This window comes from Halichoerus grypus, chromosome 15, assembly GCF_964656455.1.
Source record: "Halichoerus grypus chromosome 15, mHalGry1.hap1.1, whole genome shotgun sequence".
Classification (NCBI taxonomy): domain Eukaryota; kingdom Metazoa; phylum Chordata; class Mammalia; order Carnivora; family Phocidae; genus Halichoerus; species Halichoerus grypus.
This window is the reverse complement of record NC_135726.1, coordinates 19,652,318-19,674,137: the sequence shown is the minus strand read 5'-3', so window position 1 is coordinate 19,674,137 and position 21,820 is coordinate 19,652,318. Positions and strand designations below refer to the sequence as shown.

At 43.3% G+C, this 21,820-nt stretch overlaps 2 long non-coding RNA genes across 2 annotated transcripts in view; one reads left to right on the top strand and one right to left on the bottom strand.

Annotated features, from left to right (window-relative positions):
- Positions 1-10,963, top strand: part of LOC144380181 (uncharacterized) — a 94,660-nt gene extending 83,697 nt beyond the window's left edge. Inside the window, exon 3 of the long non-coding RNA XR_013444026.1 lies at positions 10,830-10,963. This is a non-coding gene — a long non-coding RNA (uncharacterized LOC144380181). The remainder of the gene's footprint in view (positions 1-10,829) is intronic.
- The window catches only part of LOC144380180 (uncharacterized), a 141,474-nt gene that overhangs the window by 85,199 nt on the left and 34,455 nt on the right, over positions 1-21,820 (bottom strand). The gene's annotated exons all lie outside the window — the stretch shown is intronic.

The window sequence follows — 21,820 nt, the reverse complement described above, 5'->3', positions numbered from 1 at the left end:
TATACAGTAATCAAAACAGTATAACACTTGCATAAAAACAGACACATAGATGAATGGAAAAAATACAGAAAGCCTGAAATAAACCCATATTTATAGAGTCAGTAAATCTATGTCAAAGGAGAAGAGTACACAATGGGGAAAAGACAGTTTTTTCAATAAATAGTGCTGGGAAAATTGGACAGCTACACACAAACAAATGCATCTGGACCACTTTCTCACACCATACACACCAAAAAACTCAAAATGGATTAAAGACCTAAATTTAATACCTGAAACCATACAACTCCTATAAGGAGACATAGGCAATAAACTCTTGGACATCAGCCTTAGCATTATGTTTTAGATGCTTCTCCTCAGGCAAGGGCAACAAAAGCAAAATAAACAAATGGAACTACATTAAATTAAACAGCTTTTGCAAAGCTAAGGAGATTAATAAAGCAAAAAGGCAATCTACTGAAGGGGAGAAGATATTTGCAAATAATATATCCAATAAGAAGTTAATATCCCAGAAATATAGAGAATGTATACAACTCAACACACACAAAAAGCAATCCAATTTAAAAAGTGGGCAGAGGGGCGCCTGGGTGGCTCAGTCAGTTAAGCGTCTGCCTTCGGCTCAGGTCATGATCCCAGGGTCCTGGGATCGAGTCCCACATCGGGCTCCCTGCTCTGCGGGGAACCTGCTTCTCCCTCTCCCACTCCCCCTGCTTGTGTTCCCTCTCTTGCTGTATCTCTCTCTGTCAAATAAATAAATAAAATCTTTAAAAAAAAAAAAAATAAAAAATAAAAAAAAAAAAAAAAAAAAAAGTGGGCAGAGGACCTGAATAGATGTTTTTCCAAAGAATATATGTAGATGGCCACTTGAAAAGATGCTCAACATTACTAATCACTAGGGAATTTTGTATTAAAACCACAATGAAATGTCAACTTACACCAGTCAGAATAGCTAGTATCAAAAAGACAAGAAATAAGTTTTGGTGAGGAGGTACGAAAAGGGAACCCTCATGCAGTTGGTGGGGATGTAAACTGGTGCAGCCACTGTGGCAAACAGTATGGAGGTTCTTCAAAAAATTAAAAATATAAATACTTTATGTTCCAGAAATTCCACTTCTGGGTTTTTATCCAAAGGAAATTAAAACAATTTGAAAAGATATATGCACCTCTGTGTTCACTGCAACATTATGTACAATAGCCAAGGTATGGCAGCAACCTAAGTATCCACTGACAAATGAATAAAGAAGATGGGATATATATATACAATATATATGCAATGGAATATTACTCAGCCACAAAAAAGAAAGTTTGTCATTTGCAACAACATGGATGGACCTAGAGGGTATAGACTAAGAGAAGTAAGTCAGACAGTGAAAAACAAATACCATATTATTTCATTTATACGTGGAATCTAAAAAATGAACAAAACAGAAACAAACTCATAAATCCAAAGAATAAGCTAATGGTTGCCAGTGGGGAGGGCAAAAGGAAGGAGCAATATACGTAAAGTGAATCAAGAGGTACAAACTTCCAGTTATAAATAAGTCATGGGAATGTAAAGTACAGCGTAGGCATTATACAATCAGTAACATAATTACTGTGTGCGGACAAATGGTAGCTAGACTTATTGATGTGATTTCATAATGTATATAAATGTAGAACCACTATGTCATACATCCAAAACTAATATTGTATGTCATCTATACTTAGGTTTAAAAAAATTAATGCCAAACTTCCTACTTTTCAAAAAAATTAAATAGGAGGGAACACTCCCAAACTCATTTTACATATCAAAGACAGTAAAGGTACTAAAAGAAAACTACATGCCAATATCCCTTATGAATAAAGATGGAAAATTCTCAATAAAATACTAGCAGAGTGAATTCAGTAGCACGTTAATAGGATCCTTTACCATGATCAAGTGGCATTTATCTCTGGGAGGCAAGGATGGTTCAACATATGCACATAAGTAATTGTGATATACCACGTTAACACAATGAAACATTAAATTCGTATCACCTGAACAGATGCAGAAAAAAACATTTGACAAAATACATTTTTTCATGATAAAAACTCTCAACAAATTGGTATAGAAGGAATGTAAGAGAACATAATAAAGCCATATATGGGGGGCACCTGGGTGGCTCAGTCGTTAAGCATCTGCCTTCAGCTCAGGTCATGATCCCAGGGTCCTGCGATCAAGCCCCACATCAGGCTTCCTGCTCAGTGGGGAGTCTGCTTCTCCCGCTGCCCTCCCCACCCCCACTCATTCTCTCTCCAATAAATAAAATCTTTTATTTTTTTAAAGATTTTGTTTATTTATTTAACAGAGAGAGGGAGCATGAGCAGGGGGAGGGGCTGAAACCATAAAACTCCTAGAGGATAAAAGGAAAAAGCTCCTTGAGATGGGTCCTTAACAATGATTTTCTTGGATATTCAAAAATAAATAAGTTGGACTGTATCAAACTTAAAACCTCTGTACAGCAAAACAATCAACAATATGAAGATAACTTAGAGAATGGGAAAGAGTATTTGCAAATTATGTATCTGTTGTTAATATCCAAAATATATAAAGAACTCCTACAAATCAACAGCAAAAAAAAGAAAAAAAACAAAAAACCCACACAACCAAAAAAACCCCAACCCAATTTAAAAATGGGTGAAGGACCTAAATAGACATTTTTCCAAAGAAAATATTCAGATAGCCAAGAGGTACATGCAAGGGTGCTCAATCCTACAAGGGAATCATTAGGGAAATGTACATTAAAGCACAAGGACATATCACCTCACACCTGTTAGAATGGCTACCATCAAAAAGACGAGATAACAATGCTGGCAAGGCTATGGAGAAAGGGCAACATTTTTGCACTGTTAGTGGGAATGTAAATTGGTACAGTCACAATGGACCACAGTATGGACATTGTTCAAAACTAATGATGTAATGTATGGTGATTAACATAATTAAAAAAAAAAGAAACAAAAAAATTAAAAATAGACCTACTGTATGACCCAGCAATCCAACTTCTGGGTACATAGCCAAAGGAAGTAAAAACACTTTATCAAAGATCTATCTGCACCCGTCATGCTCATTGCCACTATACAATAGCCAAGACATGGGAAAAAAAATCTAAACGTCCATTGATGGATGAGTGGATAAATATGTACGTTATTCACCATTAAAAAGTAAGGAAATCTTGCTATTTGCAACAACACGGATGGAACTTGAGGGTGTTATGTCAAGTGAAATAAGCCAGAGAAAGAAAACTCCATATGAGCTCACATATGGAATCTTACAAGTCCTAGAACAAGAGATCAAATCTGTGGTTAGCAGAAAGGAGGGGGGTGGGAATTGGATGCAGGAGGTTAAAAGGTATAAACCGCCATTGAGAAGATGCGGAAGTAGTATGTAACGTGGTTACTACACTTAACACTGCTGTATGGCATCATTTCAGGTTGCTGAGAGTGTAGCCTAAAAGTTCTCCTCGCAAGGAAAAAAAATTTTCATGTATCCGTATGAGGTGATAGATGTTAACTAAACTTATTATGATAATTATTTCACAATATATGAAAATTAAGTCCTTATGCTGTACACAGTAAATGTATACACCATGGTACATCAGTTATATCTCAATAAAACTGGAAAAAATTGTGAGGTGCATGACTGGGAGATGCTCCGAAGTCTGAAGCAATCCAGGAAGGCTATCTGGAAGAGGAAGAGCTCCAGGTAGACCTTAAAGGAGGATTAGTGCTGGAGTAAAAGAGGGTCCATATGTATATAAATGGACCATATAATTTTGTTGATTTAAGAGTTAGATGCATTAAATCTGACGATGGTAATACCAGACAAACTTTAAACACCTTGTCTTGGAGTTTACATGCTTCATCAATTCTGTAAAATATTTTCACTTCTCATTTCCCTCCTTCACTTCCCTTCTAGAAAGCACAGGGCCAAAATTAATACCCACTTAGATGGAACATAATTGCCTAAGTTTTATATGTAATGATTTGCCTCTTTTTTTATCCACAGTCTTACTATAATAATGACAGCATTTTTAAAAATTATCCAAAGTGGGAAATTAATGACCTTGATTTCAACCAGGTCTAGATTTGAAAGTTCCAGCACTTTCTAGCTTTGAAAGAATAATTAAGTCCAAAGGTTACTGAGCATACATTTCTTCATTTTTTAAAAAATGACTTTTTAGGGCGCCTGGGTGGCTCAGTTGGTTAAGCGACTGCCTTCGGCTCAGGTCATGATCCTGGAGTCCCGGGATCGAGTCCCGCATCGGGCTCCCTGCTCGGCAGGGAGCCTGCTTCTCCCTCTGACCCTCCCCCCTCTCATGTGTTCTCTCTCTCTCATTCTGTCTCAAATCAATAAATAAAATCTTTAAAAAAAAAATGACTTTTTAGAGTTTGTTGTATCACACTAGGAAAAACAGTACATGAAGTACAGGGGGTTCGCTCCTGGTCTATGCTCCATAAATGCTGGTTCCCTTCCCTCCTGCATTGTGTGAGCTGCTATACTCTTTCCCACCCTGGTCTGAACAACACAAATTCTGTCCAGTGTATGATTGGGAAATATTCCCACATGCTTAGGCCTAACTGATGTTCTACCTTCTGCTCTCTTCCATCCTGAACCCTAGTTTAATGCTGCATAAACGATCCCCAGCCCACACACATTTCCCCCTAACTTCCCCCTAAATAACAGATGCCATTGTCTTCTATTAGGCTCATTAGAGATGTTTAATCATCCGAGGCTCTATGGTTGCACGACCATCAACAAGATAGCCTTACCCAAGTGTGGGGAATGCCAGAGCTCCTGCTTTGTGAGTCCTAAAATTGCTGAGGGAGTTGGCATGCCTGAGTCCCCACAGCCTCGTGTCAGCAGAATCCCCCTTCCTGATGAGGATGTTCTTTGTTACTGAGATTTGCAATGTCAAAGAATACTTCATAACCCTCCTTCCTTTCCTTTTACTCTCTATGATCCCAAAAGGGGTATCGTTGGTCAACAGCTGTTCCTAAGTGAGTATGAAAAAAGATGCATTTAGAGTGTTCCTCTAACAGCCTAAGACACAACAAGGCAGCCAGGAAGCCCGGATTATGCTGGGAACCCGGACGAGTGAGCTCAAGGTACAGGAATGAGGGTTATTTCAACGCAATTCCATGAGGATTCCTGAGTATGCAAAATCTACCACCTCCCATGCCCAAGCTCCAGCTCCCAGGCTGACCAAGTTAAGCTCATGGGTAGAAGCCAGTGCACATCCAGGTGACTCGGTGACAAGGGTATAGACACCAAATCAATACCTGGTATCACTCTGAAGACTTCATCAGTGTGAAGATTTTGAAGCGTCTGTACCTGGCTTTTATGGTGTCCACTTCTGAGCATCTGCTCATGGGTCAAATTTCTGGAGCTGGGTCTATTTCAGGGTCATGTCTATGGATTCCTGGTGCATCCAGAAGTTAACAGTCATGTCTAGCCACTGTGGGTGCCAGGTAGAGTTTCATGCTCCTCTGTCCTAAGCAGCAGATGCTTTGGGTGCCCTGGCCTCCCTCTGATTTTAGCCACAGCTGTGGGTGAAAGTCTATTCAACTGAGAGCTCCCCATCTTAATTAATGCAGAGGGTCTTGGCTGATGGATAAGAATAGTTCAGCCTAGCCCTAGCATCCTATAGCAGCATGGTTCATACTCTCCCTCTCTTTGTCTGTCTCTCCCTTTCCTTTCTTTCCTTTCTTTCCCTCCCCACATGTAGATCTAAAAATATAGACACAGACATACAAGGAACTGAACATGGATTCGTGAATAAGCAGCATCTTGGGTTTTACATGAGAGATAGTTAGAAATGTGGGATCTCAGAACTCATCCTAGACCTATTGGCTCATATTCTGCAATTTAAAAAAAGTTCTTCAGATTTTTCAAATGAACACTAAATTTTGAGAAGCGCTGGTCTTGATTATTTTATGCATAGGAAAAATGACCCAAAGAGGTACACCACCCCTCTGTCTGCTCACCCTTCATTTCAGATATTGATGGCAGCTCTAATACGAAATGGAGTAGACCAGAGTCGTCTTTAAATAAAAGGGGAAAACTGCCTCATGCTATTCCCATGTTATCTTTCATTGTCAAATATCAAGAATCATTCAATTAATTAACTTGGAAAACAAAGTTACTTGAAATGACTGGAAGCAGGTTCATTCTGGTGCTTAAACACCAGCAGTGCCAGAAAGAATAATTTCCTGAAAGCTTCCTATTGCCACACAAAGGAAGTCATTCTTGAGGAAAAAAATAATAGTCCTAATATAATCGCTTTTCATTTAAGTGCTCATGCAGGAAGTTGCCAAATGTTTGTACTCACCCATTCTATCAAAAAGTAGCTTTCTTGCCATAATTAAAATATATGAAGTCTGCTCCACTAGCCACGTCATGACACTCGTGCAGGCATTGAGAATTTCCCAGCTACCCCCTCCCCCCCCATGTCATGAGTAGGTCTGAGATCGCTGAAGCTGGGATAAGCATGAATCCAGACCAACTCCTTTATTTTACAGAACACATACACACGCATGTGCACAAGCAGGTCTGGGTGTGCACACAGACGCTTCAAGATATTGTCCAAGCTAGAGTTCTATTACAAACTCCTCAACTCTGACCACAAGGCTCTTCTAATGTCTTTTTAAAACTTTTTAAGCCTTTCTTTGGTCAAAAGGAAGACTGGAAGTTGAGAAATAGTTAGAATATGATTTCAGGTGACCCAAAGAAGCAAAGCTAGCCCAAACTCAAAGGGATGATAATCCCTAGTTTATAGTTCACTAGAAATAGTGAACTATTTCTAGTTCACTCTAGTTCCACTCTAGCTCTATATATTTACCTCCCTCCCTCCCATTAGATCTGCCTACCTACCAATCTAATCAGTGACTGTTTAAAACCAAAAAATTTGGGGGGTGCCTGGGTGGCTCAGTCAGTTAAGCGTCTGCCTTCGGCTCAGGTCACGATCTTGGGGTCCTGGTATCAAGCCCCGCATCGGGCTCCCTGCTCAACAGGGAGTCTGCTTCTCCCTCTCCCTTCCCCCCCATTCATGCTTTCTCGCTCTCTCTCTCACTCTCTCTCTCAAATAAGTATCAAAGTTTGTGGAAACTCAGATATACTCAACAAGGAACTTATCTATTACTATGATTTACTTATCTATAAATGCTAGCTGATGTTTTACTCTGCCCATCATGGCACTAGGGATTATTCATTCCTTTGAGTTTGGGCTAGCTTTGCTTCTTTGGGTCACCTGAAATCATTTTCTAAGACACTTAGGCATAATTCAGTCACTTTTCTCTGTAAAGGGGCACTATTTCTGAATCCTGAGTGCTATCTGGTTCATGCATTGCCCAGTTTGACCTTCACAACCCCATCAGGTGGGCAAATCCAACACCTTTTACTTCATTTTACAGAAAACTGAAAATTGGGTGCTCAGAGAGAAAGAGACTTACCGCCCATGTGGGCGCACACTCAGTGCCTACTGAGAAGCCCCCATCTGAATAATTCCATGGCTGCGAAAATGTATGACCCTAAGAAGCACATCAAGCCTGTCTGTTCACTCTATGTTCCAGATCATTCCAGACTGGCCTTATTGAATAAATGAGATTGTGTGTGTATACAAATGGGCCAGAAAGGCAGATCTTCAGTAAATCGTGTTTCTTGTGCTCTACCTACCCTGCATGGAAGACGATTGTGCATATTGCTCAACTTTATTTTCTTGGCTGTGGATTTCTCTCTGGCCTTTTAAACACACACACACAAACACAGCCTACTTGACCACTAACACACTCTGATAGCTTCAAAGCAAGTCCCCACAATTGGAAGTTGCTCTTTAATTATTCATAAATATGACAAAACCCATCATCAATCCCCAGGTCTGAGTCACCGTGGGACCCCAGCAGCAGCTCCGGCATTTACTCCCAAACTACAGCCACTTGAACAAGAACAGCAGACGCCCAGCTTCCTTAGCAGCCAACCCTGGGCTAAACCCCTCCAGGATCTGTCCCTCTGTCCGTTCCATGATGGAAAGACAAGGGTTCTCAGCTGGTGCTATGAGGCCAGGGAAACACCCCCATACACACTCACACTGATAGTGTAAATCAATCTGTTTAAGAAGCAGACTAGGGATGAAGATCCTTAAGCTACTATCCATACCAATACTATATAATTAAAAAGATTTAAAATCTATCCTTCTTTATTCATGTCCTTTGTTTTGCGTACTTAGTTTCCATTAAACCTTGTACTGGGTAGTGGGGTAATGGAGACAGCATCACCAGCCCCTTCCCTGAAAGAAAGAGAAACAAACCAACCTCTTATATGAGATGCTAGAAATAATATCTCGGGGTGTGGGGTCCAGCTTATTGGGGGTTGGGCACCATGTCAAGCCCATCCATCATTCATGTGCCTCACCTAATCAAAGCCATACCCCAACCTATGAGATAGTTTATCTGTGAAGCAGAGATTGTGACAAAGAGCCTGAGTCCTGAAGATGTTTATGGACTTTGCTCAAGCAGAGGTAGAATGGCTGCTATGGATTGTTTCTGTCCTTGTAAAATTCCTATGTTGAAATCCTAATGCCCAATGTGATCGTATGGGAAGGTGGGGCGTTTGGGAGGTGCTTAGGTCATGAGGGTGAAGCCTGCATGAATGGGATTCTAAGGGAGGTTCCAGAGAAATCCCTAGTCCCCTTCATCATGTGAGGATACAGCGAGAAGGCATGGTTATGAACCAGGAAGAGGACCCTCACCAGAAGGCGACCAGGCCGGCACCTTGGACTTCTCAGTCTCCAGAACTATGAGCATTACATTTCAGTTTGTTATTAGCTACCCGGCCAGTGGTATTAAAAAAAGCAGTGTTAAAGTTGTCTGAATGGACTAAAACATGCTCTGTGAGGCCCATCTCCAAATCTTACTATATGAGGACATATCCACAGAGTATTGTAGGACACAGGGAGGTCCCCAAACTGAGATGGACAGAGGTGAGGTAGAGTGCGGGTAGGCTCTTCCCAAAGGGTGATACCTGAGATGGGTAGTGAACAAGGAGCAGGAATTACTCAAGGCAAGGACCGTGGGAACAGCATCACAGCAGAGAGAGGACTGCAGGACGGGCCAGGGCATGGCAGTGAAGAGTGGGGAGAAAGCTTCAGGATGTTCTCTGTGTCTGGAGGGATAGTGGATGTGGAAAGAAAGGAAGTAGGGGAACAAGAGAGGGCATAGCAGTCTCAGAAAGGGATTTTTTCAGCTATAGAAGACAATGATACAGTGGGAAATAGGGGACAAGGTCCATCAGCAGAGCAATGTGGGGCCACTTCCAGTATTCTGATGAAATGGGACCCCACCACCATACGCACAGCATGTACCCTGAGCAGGCAGTCATGGGGGGCTGGAGACCCAAGCGGAGCCACGTGGACTGTGGAAAGACAAGGAGAGGGATGGGGCACAGGGCATAGTTTCCACCCAGGGTGGGGGAATATTTTTCTCCAATTTTAAAGGAGCTAAAAGACTTAGAGCAGTTTAGGGAGGCATGTGGACCAAGAGATAGAGACTTCTCTGCAGCGTCAGGCTCACTCCAAACTGTCAGTGTCTGGTGGGTTTTGGAGCCTGGAGGGATGACTAGGAGAAGGTGCGCAGTAGGGGGACCTGCCAGCTACTCCTGAGAGAAGAGCCAGCTCCGGCGATCATGAGCGGGGCATGCACCTCATGGGGCTCAACACACAGCACCCTGTGGGGCTGAGGGAGAGCTGCAGCCCTCATTTCTCCTGCTCAATAAAAGACGGGAATGCAGCCATCCCTCACAGACCAAAACGGCATGCTAATGCTTCCGTAAATGGAAGCTCTTTGCACGATATGTCTGCAATGTGCTCTAAGTGAGCGTGAAAGAGTAAGCTGACAGTTTTGGGTCACGGCCGCCATCCCTGGGGGTAGACGCAGGCAGTGTTACACAGGAAGACTGAGCAGGAGTTAGGGTCCCAAGGAGGGCTGGGGAAGAAGTGGGGGGGGGGGGTTCATCCCATTAGGATGAAGACCAGACCTTTCCCTTCAGGATGCAGGGAAGATGGTGACAGGAGAGATAGGCAATGATGAGAGAGAAGGGAACGCAGCCTCCTCCTCTCTGTTGGTAAGGCTTTGGGAAAGTAAGCTAGCACCCACTGTATGTGGAGTGAACCCCCTCCTACTCCTGCTGGGGGCCCCCCACATTCATGCCTTTTCTGCTGAACACTCCATTTTCACTAGGGAACCTGGAGCTCAGTGGTGGGCTCTGACAACAATGAACCTTGTCAATCCCACCTCTCCCAGGATGGCAATATCCTGGGTCTCGTGCTGGTCCAGGCTTCTAGGGAGAAGGAAACGTGATGGGGCAATATCAGCGTGTGTCATGTTAATTCTGACTCAACTCCCCTGATGCTGAGCCCACCCTGTGTGTGGATGGCTAGTCTAGATGAAGCCAATTTCCCCCATGGTCAGCATGATGGCCTCCCCCATACCCTATGTGGGACCCCAAACTGGCACCCAATCATACCATTGGGGGCGCTTCCCCAGGTCCTAGTCCCAACTAAACCTCCTTCCCTCCTTCCCCCACCAGCCTCTGTGGAAGTTCGTGGACACACCTCACGGTCATGTACAAAGTGTGAGTAGTCCAAATCTGTCCAGCACTCCACTTTGGCTCCCACTTCTGTCACACGGTATGTCATCCTCCCAGGACTGTCACTCATAGACAATAGCTTGCACCTTCTGGGTCCTCATCCTCACCACCGTTAGAACCACTGATCTGCCCATGCTAACAGAGGTCTGATTCACTTTCCATGTGGTCATTTTAGAGACCACCTCCATCTCGCACATTGGGATTCTCTCCATAGAAGGCACTTCATGAGACATGGAAACCAAAGCTGTGCACCTGCTTCACAAAGCTTGATGGAAAGAGAAGAAGCTAACAGAGGGGAGGAGACAGAGGAGCATGGTAAGTAACCCCCTTCAGAGTGAGACACTGGTTGAATTCTGCCTCTAACATGCACTGTTGTAAGAGTAAATGGTTTTCTTAGGGATGATAACTTCATGAGAACACTTAAACAAGTCCTTATCATGATACCTAACGACCTACACTATGACCTACTACTACCATGATACACAATGACCTACTAATACAGCCTGATATGAACACTGTATAGATGATTCCCCCTTAATCCTTGTGTCATCCCTGAGAACTAGGAATTATCCCCATTTCACAGATGAGGGGAGTCAAGCTCAGATAAAGGACACCTGAGCAAAATCCCATGGTAACTCAAAACCAGAGCCAGTATTTGGACCTTGGCCTGGACATCTCCAAAACACACATTCTTTCTCTACCCCACACAGTGCCCTCCCCCTTTGCCTCTCTTGCCCATATTGGGAGGAAATGTCAAGTATAATTCCTGAATCTTGAGCTTGGAAAGTCAGGCCAAGAAGTGCAGCAAATATAGTACACATGACATATCTGGTGGGAAGCTAAAAAATGTCAAGTTTTGAAACCATGAATTATTTTCCTTCTGTTTCCTCAAATCAGCACAAGCCCATCTGCATGTGGTTTTCCTAAGGCAATATGCTGAGAACAAGTTCCATCCAAGTCTGTCCCACTCCCTTAAGCCTCCCATGACACTCTCTGAAGAATCACAGAGAACACAAGGGTTGGAAAAATGGTGACTGTCTTGTGGTGGATTTCATGAGCCCTGGCAAGACCTTGAGCTTCACTGCTAAAAACCCAACCTGACTGCAGATCTCTCTGCTTCATTTAATAAGAAAACATGCTTTCATTCCTCAATCAGAAAAATGGAGCTTGTAAAAAAAAAAAATCCCCAGGATAACACACTCTAAATTTCTTACAAAGGTACGCGTGACTGATATTAGGAAGAAGAGGATGGTTCACATTCAGCACGTTATACACATTTTGCCATTCATGCAGGGTACATGCTCCCATTTTACAGATGAGGCTCAACCAAGTAGAATATATTTTTGTAAACAATGAGTACTAAAAATTAAAGAACATTCATTTGCACAAATACAGGCACATTACTGGGAGAACTAGAGTTTGAACTAAGGCATTTGAACTCCAGAGCCTGTGAATGTTGGAGCAATGATAGAGAAAATGTAATCCAAGTTTTCTACTTCACAGATGTAGAAACTGAGTCACAGGCAAAAAGATGTGCCCTATAATAATTTACATAATATGTTAGGAGTCTTTGTACTTATACACTTAGACTCGTATTTAGTCACACTTCCAATTACACATCTCTTCCCAAGCACTCTGAGAACTACTTACCTGCAGTAGACTCCTTCAGTATTCTGCCTGCATCCTCTTTTTCAAGAGTGCACCCATCCCCCAGCTGCTGTGAATGCCGGTTGCTAATAGCCCACAGCTGCAACTTTCTCCGGAGAATTGTCCTTGACTGACCAGAGAGGGCTGAGATGTTATTCCCACATTGTGCCCCTCACAGAAGCAGCACAGAGTCAATGAATGACTGATTTATTGGACCCCTAAAGCTTGGGACCCTTACATCATGATGGGACAACTCTCCAGAGCTCCCCATGAGATCACGCTAAAACAAGTCTCCAGCTGAGAAAACATCCTTCCTTAGCTTATTTTGCCCTCTTCTACTTCCCCCAGTCTCCTTTTCCTAAAAACACTCCTTCAATAAGTCACTTGCATAAGAATCATCCCTGTCTCAGGCTCCACTTCTAGAGAACCCATCCCAAGATACCATCTAAGGAAGGAGGGGAGACATCACACCGGGTAAAGCCACTAAGAGTAGACACTGAAGTCTTTGCCTTGCATTTGTTCCCTGGATACTACTCAAATTTTTTTTAATAATTTTTTAAAGATTTTAATTATTTATTTGAGAAAGAGCAATCAGGGGGAGGGAGGAGAAGCTGAGGGAGAAGAAAAAGCAGACTCTAGTCTGAGCACAGAGTCCAACATGGGGCTCGATCCCACAACCCTGAGACCACTACCTGACCCAAAATCAAGAGTCAGACGCTTAACCCACTGAGCCACCCAGATGCCCCCACTACTAGAATGTTTTATCGGTTCTCAAAATAAGAGCTAAATGCTTTTTAAACTCAAAAGGGCTTGAAAGACATCTGGTCAACCCCTTCTTTTTAGTGGTGGAACGGCCAACACCTAGTGAGGGAAAGCACCTTACCCAGCTCACACAGAATTGGAACCCAGATCTATTCCCACAGATAACAGTATATTCAGACCAAAGACAAAGCACATTCCCATTCCTACTGTGGAATGTGTATGATCAGCTCTAATACAGGTGGGGCGACTTCTCTGGGGTGGAAGAAGATAGGATTTATACTCAGAGGTGTGACAAGTTCTGATCTGGCTACTCTCCTACTTATGAACAACTGTTCACAGAATGAATGACATGCTCCTCAGTCCAACATTTAGATACTTTCACACGGCAATGCTCCCAAGCCTTAGCGCTTGATATCCATGCTCCCCAAGACAACCCAAATTCCATGTACCTCTCATCTTTCCCTAAGCCCAAGCATGCTGTGCTCTTACTGGTCCATGCTTGTACATACGTAGAATTATTAGATAAAATACAGATTCCCAGTTAAGTATGAATTTCAAATAAACAACAAATACATTTTAATATAAGCATGTCCCACATATTGCACGGGGCATACTAACGCCTAAAGAGTATTTGTTGTTTATCTACTCTGGCATAATGTTTACTCTCTCTGCCTGAAATTCCCACTCTACAGTCTTAGAAAATTCATCCTCCAAAGGAACAGCTCAAATTAAATTGGTAGTGAATAGCTTTCTCAAATTTCTGAAATAATCCCTCTTACCTTAGGGGCAGAGTGCCCTGGGCTTTGCTCAGCTAGAGTACCACTGTCACAGAGTTACAATGTGTTATCAGAAATGGCTTTAGCACTGGGTTCCCCAGGAACCACATGGGATAGTGGGGGGGAGGGGCTCTCTGCCCCATTCACATAGTTATTCACGCACACATGTACATATTCATTCATTCAGTAAATACATATGCAGCATCTTCACTGTGTCTAGCATATGTGGGATGTAGGATCTACACATCAATTTAAAAAAAAAAACAACAGACATGCTGCCTACCACTATAGGGTTTACAACCTGGCACATGAGGAAGGTGTTGGATAAATAAATGATTTTAAATTATGTTCAGTCCTACAGAAGAAACAAACAAGGTACTTCAATGAAATCTAGCATTATATATCAATTATATTTTGATAAAAGAAAAGGATTAAAAAATACAGTGTAGATGAGTAATAGCTAGAGTGGTCATGGAAGACCTTTTATGGAGGTAATGTTTTTAACTAGAAACTAAAGGATAAAAAGTAACCAGTTGTACGAAGAGCAAAGGAAAGGAGTTTTCAGTAAGAAAGAACAGCCTATGAGGAGAGCCTAAAGAGAAAAAGCTTGTCATGGATGAACCTATTAGAAGAATAGACTAGACAAGAGTACCAAGAAACACGAGCAAAGTATGATGCCATATGTAGGTGACAGATCATACAGGACCTTACTAACCATATGAAGGAGGTTGTTTGAAATCAAGTGGGAGGTTGTCAAAATGACATGATCTGATTAATATGTTGGTAAGATCAGACTTCTTTGCTATGAGCCTCTTTCATCTTTGAACCCCCAAGGTTCACATTGAGTGCACTTAATAAATGTTTTGAAGAAATGAATCTGTTCCCTTATTTGACCCTTGCTTTTCTCATCTGTAACAGGATCAGTATAATTTCCATCCTAACATTCTTTCATCCAGGAAAGATGGTGTCCCATTATTTACATGTCCCCACTGTTAAGAAAATTATCAGAGAGGTATTTCAGATTCTCAGGCACCCAACTTTTTTGGAAGGAGCTTTGGTCTACAAGAGCTGAGATAGAACTTAGCAAACTTTACCAAGTAGCATCTTAGCTTTGAAATTAAATGTCAGCACTGGTTTTCCACTGGGAAACTGGCCCAGGCTTCTGGAAGGCAAAATCTGATGGACAGCACAGGCCAGACCTCAGAATGGGGCACAAGACAAACTGCCTTTAGGAGCTGTTGGGGGTTGGGGCACCTGGGTGGCTCAGTCGTTAAGCATCTGCTTTTGGCTCAGGTCATGATCGCGGGGTCCTGGGATCGAGCCCCGCATCGGGATCCCTGCTCAGCGGGGAGCCTGCTTCTCCCTCTCCCACTCCCCCTGCTTGTGTTCCCTCTCTCACTGTCTCTGACAAAATCTTAAAAAAAGGAAATGTTGGGGGGATGGCAGAGTACCCACTCCCAACATGCTGATGCTGGGGCACAGTGACCCATTCCAGGACGGTGGGTGGGTGGGTGTGGGTGGGTGTGTGTGTGTGTGTGTCCGTCCGTCCAGCAGGGAACTGAGGGAGATATTTCCATTTTCTAGAAAGAATAGTGGAGGGGAGAATGAGGACTTCCTCCATCCATTCTTCTCATCTAGTGAAGACCCAGCACTGAAGATCTTACAGGGATCTTCTGTTGAAGACCTAACCCAAAGGTACCAAGAAAGTCAAGTCTCAAGACTGAGGGAGAAAATGAAAAAAGGGGTGGGGGGAGTCTCCTTTTCTCCTTTTTCCTTCTGGACCTCAGTAAACTCTGTATCCCTTATCTCATGACTCTAGGGTTTCCAGAATTACCCCCACTATCTCTGCAGTTTCTTAGCCTACTGTTTCCCTTCTCTTTCCCAACCCACCTCACTTCCAAAATACCCTACACTGCAGTCAGACTTGAATACATTTTGCTCAAAAGGTTCTCTCCACTTTTTTTTGTTTTGTTTTCAGCTTCCAAATATCAAAAGTCTCAGCATCCCTCCAGACCCCAAGGTCTTTCGGCCCTGCCTCACTCTTCCTATGCACTAGTGGGAAGGATGGACAGCTCCCTCCCCTGAGCACCCAAGTGCCCTGCACCTAGACCTTATTCATACCTTGGCTATTACCCACCTCATGATATAGTCGATTACATCCCACCAAGGAGATGGGCTCTTTTAAGAGCCAGGAATAGCAGCTCTCCCTCTCTGAATGCCCTGAGAGTCAAGCCCCATTCTTGGAGGAAGGACAGTAAAGAGGCACAGATCAAGACCCACTAAGTAGCATCTCATTTTACTTTCACAATGATTCTATAGGAGGATTCTATTATCCACATTTTTCAGATGAGAAAACAGGCTCATGGAGGTTAAGCAAAAACCCAATCACCTAGATATTAAGTGACAAAGTCTGGATTTAAGTCCAAGCCCACGTATCTCCAATACAGATGTCCCCTCAGCCCCCATTCAAGGCTACCCCAAACAAAACTACTTAACTTTTTTTTTTAAAGGTTTATTTATTTGAGAGCGAGCAAGCAGGGGGACAGGCAGAGGGAGAGAGAGATTCCCAAGCAGACTCCCCCCACCCCGAGCGTGGAGCCCGATCCCACGACCCTGAGGTTATGACCTGAGCTGAAATCTGGAGTTGGCCACCAACTGACTGAGCCACCCAGATGTCCCAAAACCACTTAACTTTTTAAGAATATTTGCCTCCTTTTCCTTTCTGCAACATACTCTTTTCCTGCACTTCCTGCAAAGATCATTTGTACCCACAGCTCACACCTCTCCCCCAGCCCTTCACTGCAATCTGGCATTTAATGGGAGTGAGCTTGCTAAGCCTCCTGCAAACATGATGGGAACGTAGGGACTGTTTGGATTCCAAGGGACCAGATTGGACCAGAGGCGCCAGAGCGGACTACATCTGCCACGAGTGCGAGCAGACATTTTAGTCTTCACTTGCTCGACGATCTCATCTGGAACTCTTGCAGTTTCAGAGAAACCTCTCAGCCACCAGCGAGGATTTTTATTTTCTACCATTTTTCACAGGTCAAAAGTGGTTAACTATAGTGAGATGTCTCCTTTTGGTTGCCCACTACCAAAAAATAAAGTCTCCTTTGCAAGGCTAAGGGACTTTTCACGAGGAGGCCCCTGGTCTCTTCTTACAGCTATGTAGCTGTGTTCTGTTCTCGCTGTCCTGGGTCCACCCACAGGTGGGTTCTGACCATATACACAGCTGGGAACCCCTCAATCCCGGGACCTTGGCATGAAATCCAGATCCATACTCCTGGTGCTGCTGTGTTTTTCTACCTAGAATCAGCTCCTGTGACTCCTTATGAACTTTTCTTCATCCTCCAAAACCCATGACACCAACAACCCTCTCTTAAGCCTTCTCTGAATCCCTGTGACTCTGTTGGCAGAATGAATCACATTCAAGTGTGGTAAGAACACAGCCTCTTACACAAGCCTCTCATCATCATTCACTCAGGAATTGTGTGTGTATTACCCACTATGTACCAGGCACTGTGGCAGGCCCTGGGGATACAACAGTGGACCAAAGAAACTAAATGCCCTCCCTCATGGGATCTATGCTCTGGTGCATGGATTGCCCAGTCATATGAGGCGACGTTAAAAAACTTGGCTCCTCCGGGGCGCCTGGGTGGCTCAGTCATTAAGCGTCTGCCTTCGGCTCAGGTCATGATCCCAGGGTCCTGGGATCGAGCCCCGCATCAGGCTCCCTGCTCAGCAGGAAGCCTGCTTCTCCCTCTCCCACTCCCCTTGCTTGTGTTCCCTCTCTCGCTGCCTCTCTGTCAAATAAATAAATAAAATCTTAAAAAAAATAAAAAAAATAAAAAAAAAAAACTTGGCTCCTCCAATGCATGATCTGTGCCTCCAGCAAAGAACACCTAATTCCCATCTTTGTTTCTCCAGGACAAAGCGGGGTGCCCAGTTGGTAGACACTCCATCATCATCTTTATATTCAATTGGGGAAGACACAGGTCATGACTGAGTAATATTCCCCAGGAAGCCAGGATGCCTGGCTCTGCCACAAACAACCTGTATGATCTCAGACCAAAACCAGTTCCCATTCCCAGACACACTTTCCTTGTTGAAATTGAGAGCCAGGGAGGAGATGCTCTCAGGGGCTACTTAGGGCGATATACTTCAAATAAACTATATAATTTGCAGATTTTTCACAGGAGGAAAAAAAATAAAAAGTTCTGCACAGATCCTAACTGGATTTGGACTCAGTTACCAGGAAGTCCCTATGTCTCAGCCAGTTCCTTCTGATCCTAAGCCCAGGGCCCACTGGCAACCTGCTAGCCCACCTTCAGATCAATCCTATTGATCGTGCTCTGTAACAAAGCTACTTCATGACAGACTACAGCTTGGCAGAGGTGCTTGCTGGTATTTCCTGCCATCCTGTGCAGTCACATCTTCATGTTTATGCAGAGACTGAGGGTGTATGAGGCGTGCCTTAGTCTCGATGGTTTGACACTTTCCGCATGAATGGTTAGATACTGGCCTTTCTTCCTGCTACAGAATAATTCTACACAGGTTGTGAAGGAAAACCTGAAACCTCACCCACCCATCCTCTAGCTGCCTACCATCTCTCTCACGAATTAAGGGAGATAAGGGCATCTTGGTGGCCATTAGGAACAGGATGGGAGGGTCCCTGAGGCTTCTTTATTCATCACCTAGAGATGTTGATGGATTATGACCTAAAGATGGTTAAGGGCCACAGGAATAGAACCATTTCATCAACCACCACCATGCCTTGGGTCTTTGAATGGAAAACCTTCTGCTTTTAAGACTGAAAAAAGGAAGATGCCCACATGGGAAGCATCTGGACCTCACAGCCCAAACCTCATCCCCTGATAACCACCTTCCTCAAGAGACTTCTCACCAACTCCTGCTACCAAGTCTGCACTGGCCTCAGGAAGCGCTGTTTCTCCTGAAAACTTGCTGCTTCTCTTCGTTCTCTGTAGCACAACTGAAATGGAGTGGAAATCTCCAACTCAGACGGATTAAAGCCACAGGGAAAACGAAAGGGAAATAATCACAGAGGATCACGGTAAAGTTAAAAATCAGATCACCCGACTTAGAAAATTTGACTTGATCTTTGGACCTTTTATGGCATTTCCATTCTAGCCCTGGCTTTGCCTCCATGAAGTGCTTTTGAAATCCTACCACCCAGGAGCCCGTGGCTCGATGCTTGCCCCCTCAGAAATCCAAGGGAATGAATCTCTGAAAAAGACAAGAGTTTCCCTCCAGCCTTTGTGCTGTCAGAGTCTCACTTCGTAAGATCCACTTGTTTTTTTCTCCGAGGGACTGGTCCCTCTAGAAGGGACCTCAATCCTACTTTATGGACTCTAAAGGATGATCAGATGAAAATATAGTCCTAGAAGGCCAGTACCCTCCTTCCTGACAAGAGACAGCTTCAGGTGGTTCAAAGAATTGTGTTTTGCAGTTTTGCACATGGGACTACTTAATGGACATTTCTTCCAGCTCCTCAAATCCAACTCATGCTCATCCTCTCCTCCTGGACTCCACACCTCCTCCTCTCTAGCATTCCTCATTTCAAAGCAGCACCAGATACCCAGTAGCCAAACATACAAGCTGTGTGTATCCTTTTTCTCAATCTTTCCTTGCCCCCTCTTTTGCCAACCCCTGGTAACATTATTCTTATAAGTTCTAGCCATCCTTGCTCTCTACCTCCACAGCTTTGTCCTTTCAGACCACTCTCACCTCCTCCCTCAGCTGCTGGAACATCTGCCTAGCTGGTCATCTTTGCCCCCGATCCCTCCTTTCTTAAGCATCAGCCTCTTGCTACACAGTTCCCTAAAAAATCAGCTCAGGTCTTATTGTTCTCCCTCAAAACCACCAGAAGCTTCTCACTGACCTAAAATCAAATATTTTATTCTCAAGGGTTTTACTAAGTGTTCCGCAGGCTACATGCAATGCAAAAAGATTTTCTGAAAAAAATACATCTGGGAAACATTAATACTTTGAAAAAAAATCATAATTTCAGGACTTCTCAGTGCCTTTGATAAGATGTTGGTAAGCAAGTGTATTGAAGTTCCATGGTGTCCTGTATTAGGCAACATTCCAAAAATTTTTTTCCAAAAATTATTTTATCAAAAAACTATCTTTGTGGTATTCTAGGGATACTCAGGTCACATGGAAACTGCCTTTAAAAAATCTGTGTATAATATGAAGCCCAAAGTCTATATTCTGGTATTTTATGTACTCCATAATTTAACTCCACTTTTGTTTCCTTCTTCAGTTTCATCCATGAACAATGCCTATTTTATTGAGATTCAATTATAAAATACATAATTTTTTATGAAGTTAAATAAGAGTCTTTATGAAGAATCTAAAATTTATTTTCCTTTAGGCCACTGCCTTAAGATAACGAATCTTACCATTTTTATCCTTCTGCTCCTCTCTTGCTGTGCTTATAGACACACAAACATAGATAGGCTTCCTTATTCTTTCTCATCTCCCTTTCTTACACACACACACACACACACACACACACACACACAGAATCAGAGCATTACATACATTATTCTGCAGCTTCTTCTTAGTTCATTGACACTGTTTTCTTGGACATTTCTCCAGATTAATGCACATTGATCTTTCTCATTCACTTAAGTAGCTTCCTGATACATTATAGTGTAGATGTACCAAAATACCACAATTTATTCAATCATTTCTCCTATTGATGGATTGATGGCATTCTAGTTGTTTCCGTGTATGTGTGTGTGTGTGTGTGTGTTTAATACATGCAATGCTACATAACCACTTATAATGAAATCCTTTCATTTTATTTCTGAAGGATAGTCCCAAAAGTTGATCAAGGCCATTTTACCCAAAAACTCATATCCCTTACTTTTAGTAGCTCTTGGGTGAGACGACAACCTAGTGAGTGGCCAAGTGTAGATGCCAAAGCCCTGGCAGGAATTCTAAACAAGTAAGATAAAATGACCTTCTGCCCTTTGGAAGTCGACCCTTGAGATATGTCTCTGGGCACAATGGGCAGATGACAGGCCCCCAGGTCCACCAGAGAACACTTGTCCCCAGCCATCTCCTTGCTGCTTTACTCATGCTTCATGATGATCCCTCCTGAGCTGGGTGTCTCAGTGACGTCTTCATTTAAAGAAAAGCCAAAAGGTATCAACCACATGATAGGAGCAGGAGATAATGCACAGAAAGAGCCCATGCCTCAGAGACTACCGTGGCCACAAAGGCTCACGGTAAAGACTCAGAAGGGCAGAGCTGACTTGGGAACAGGAGCTATCCCCCCTCTCTCTTACCATGTTGAATGACTACTCATTGCACAAGCTAACTCTGCCCAGAAACTGGCTTGCGATGGACCCCATTCATGGAGAGAGTCAGTTCTGGGAGATACCAACTTTTCTTTCCCTGCTCCTTACTGCCTCTCCCCTTTGAAACCCATTCTGCTGAACAAGCTGCAAGTGACCCTACAAATCTAACTTTCATCAAAATCAAAATAGCAGAGAGGGTGCAAGCCCGAACTCTAGAACCAAACCGCCAGGCTCGAAGCATAGCTCTGTTCCTTGCCAGCTGTGTGATCAGACAAGTCACTTAGACGTGTTGTTCTTTTGACCTCAGTTTCATTATCCATAAAGGGGGAATCATAGTATCAACTCATAGGGATGTAAAGATTTAATAAGTTTAATTTATATCCTTTCAAATCAGTGCCCAGATCTATAGATCCATTATACATATAAATTGCTTAAACAGTGGCCCACAGTAATCTCTGAGGAAACTTACTAAGTTTTTACTCTTGGCCACATACCCAATGTGAGGCCAGGTCTTCCTGCAATGCCCCAGCTCTGTTCCCTGCACATAAGGCCAAACCCGGGCCCCTCTGCCCATGCCCCTCAGATGGGCCTTTCCCTAATCCAGTGCCTTCATTCCCAAGCCCTTCTATTCAAAAGCTCAGTTCAAACGGTAT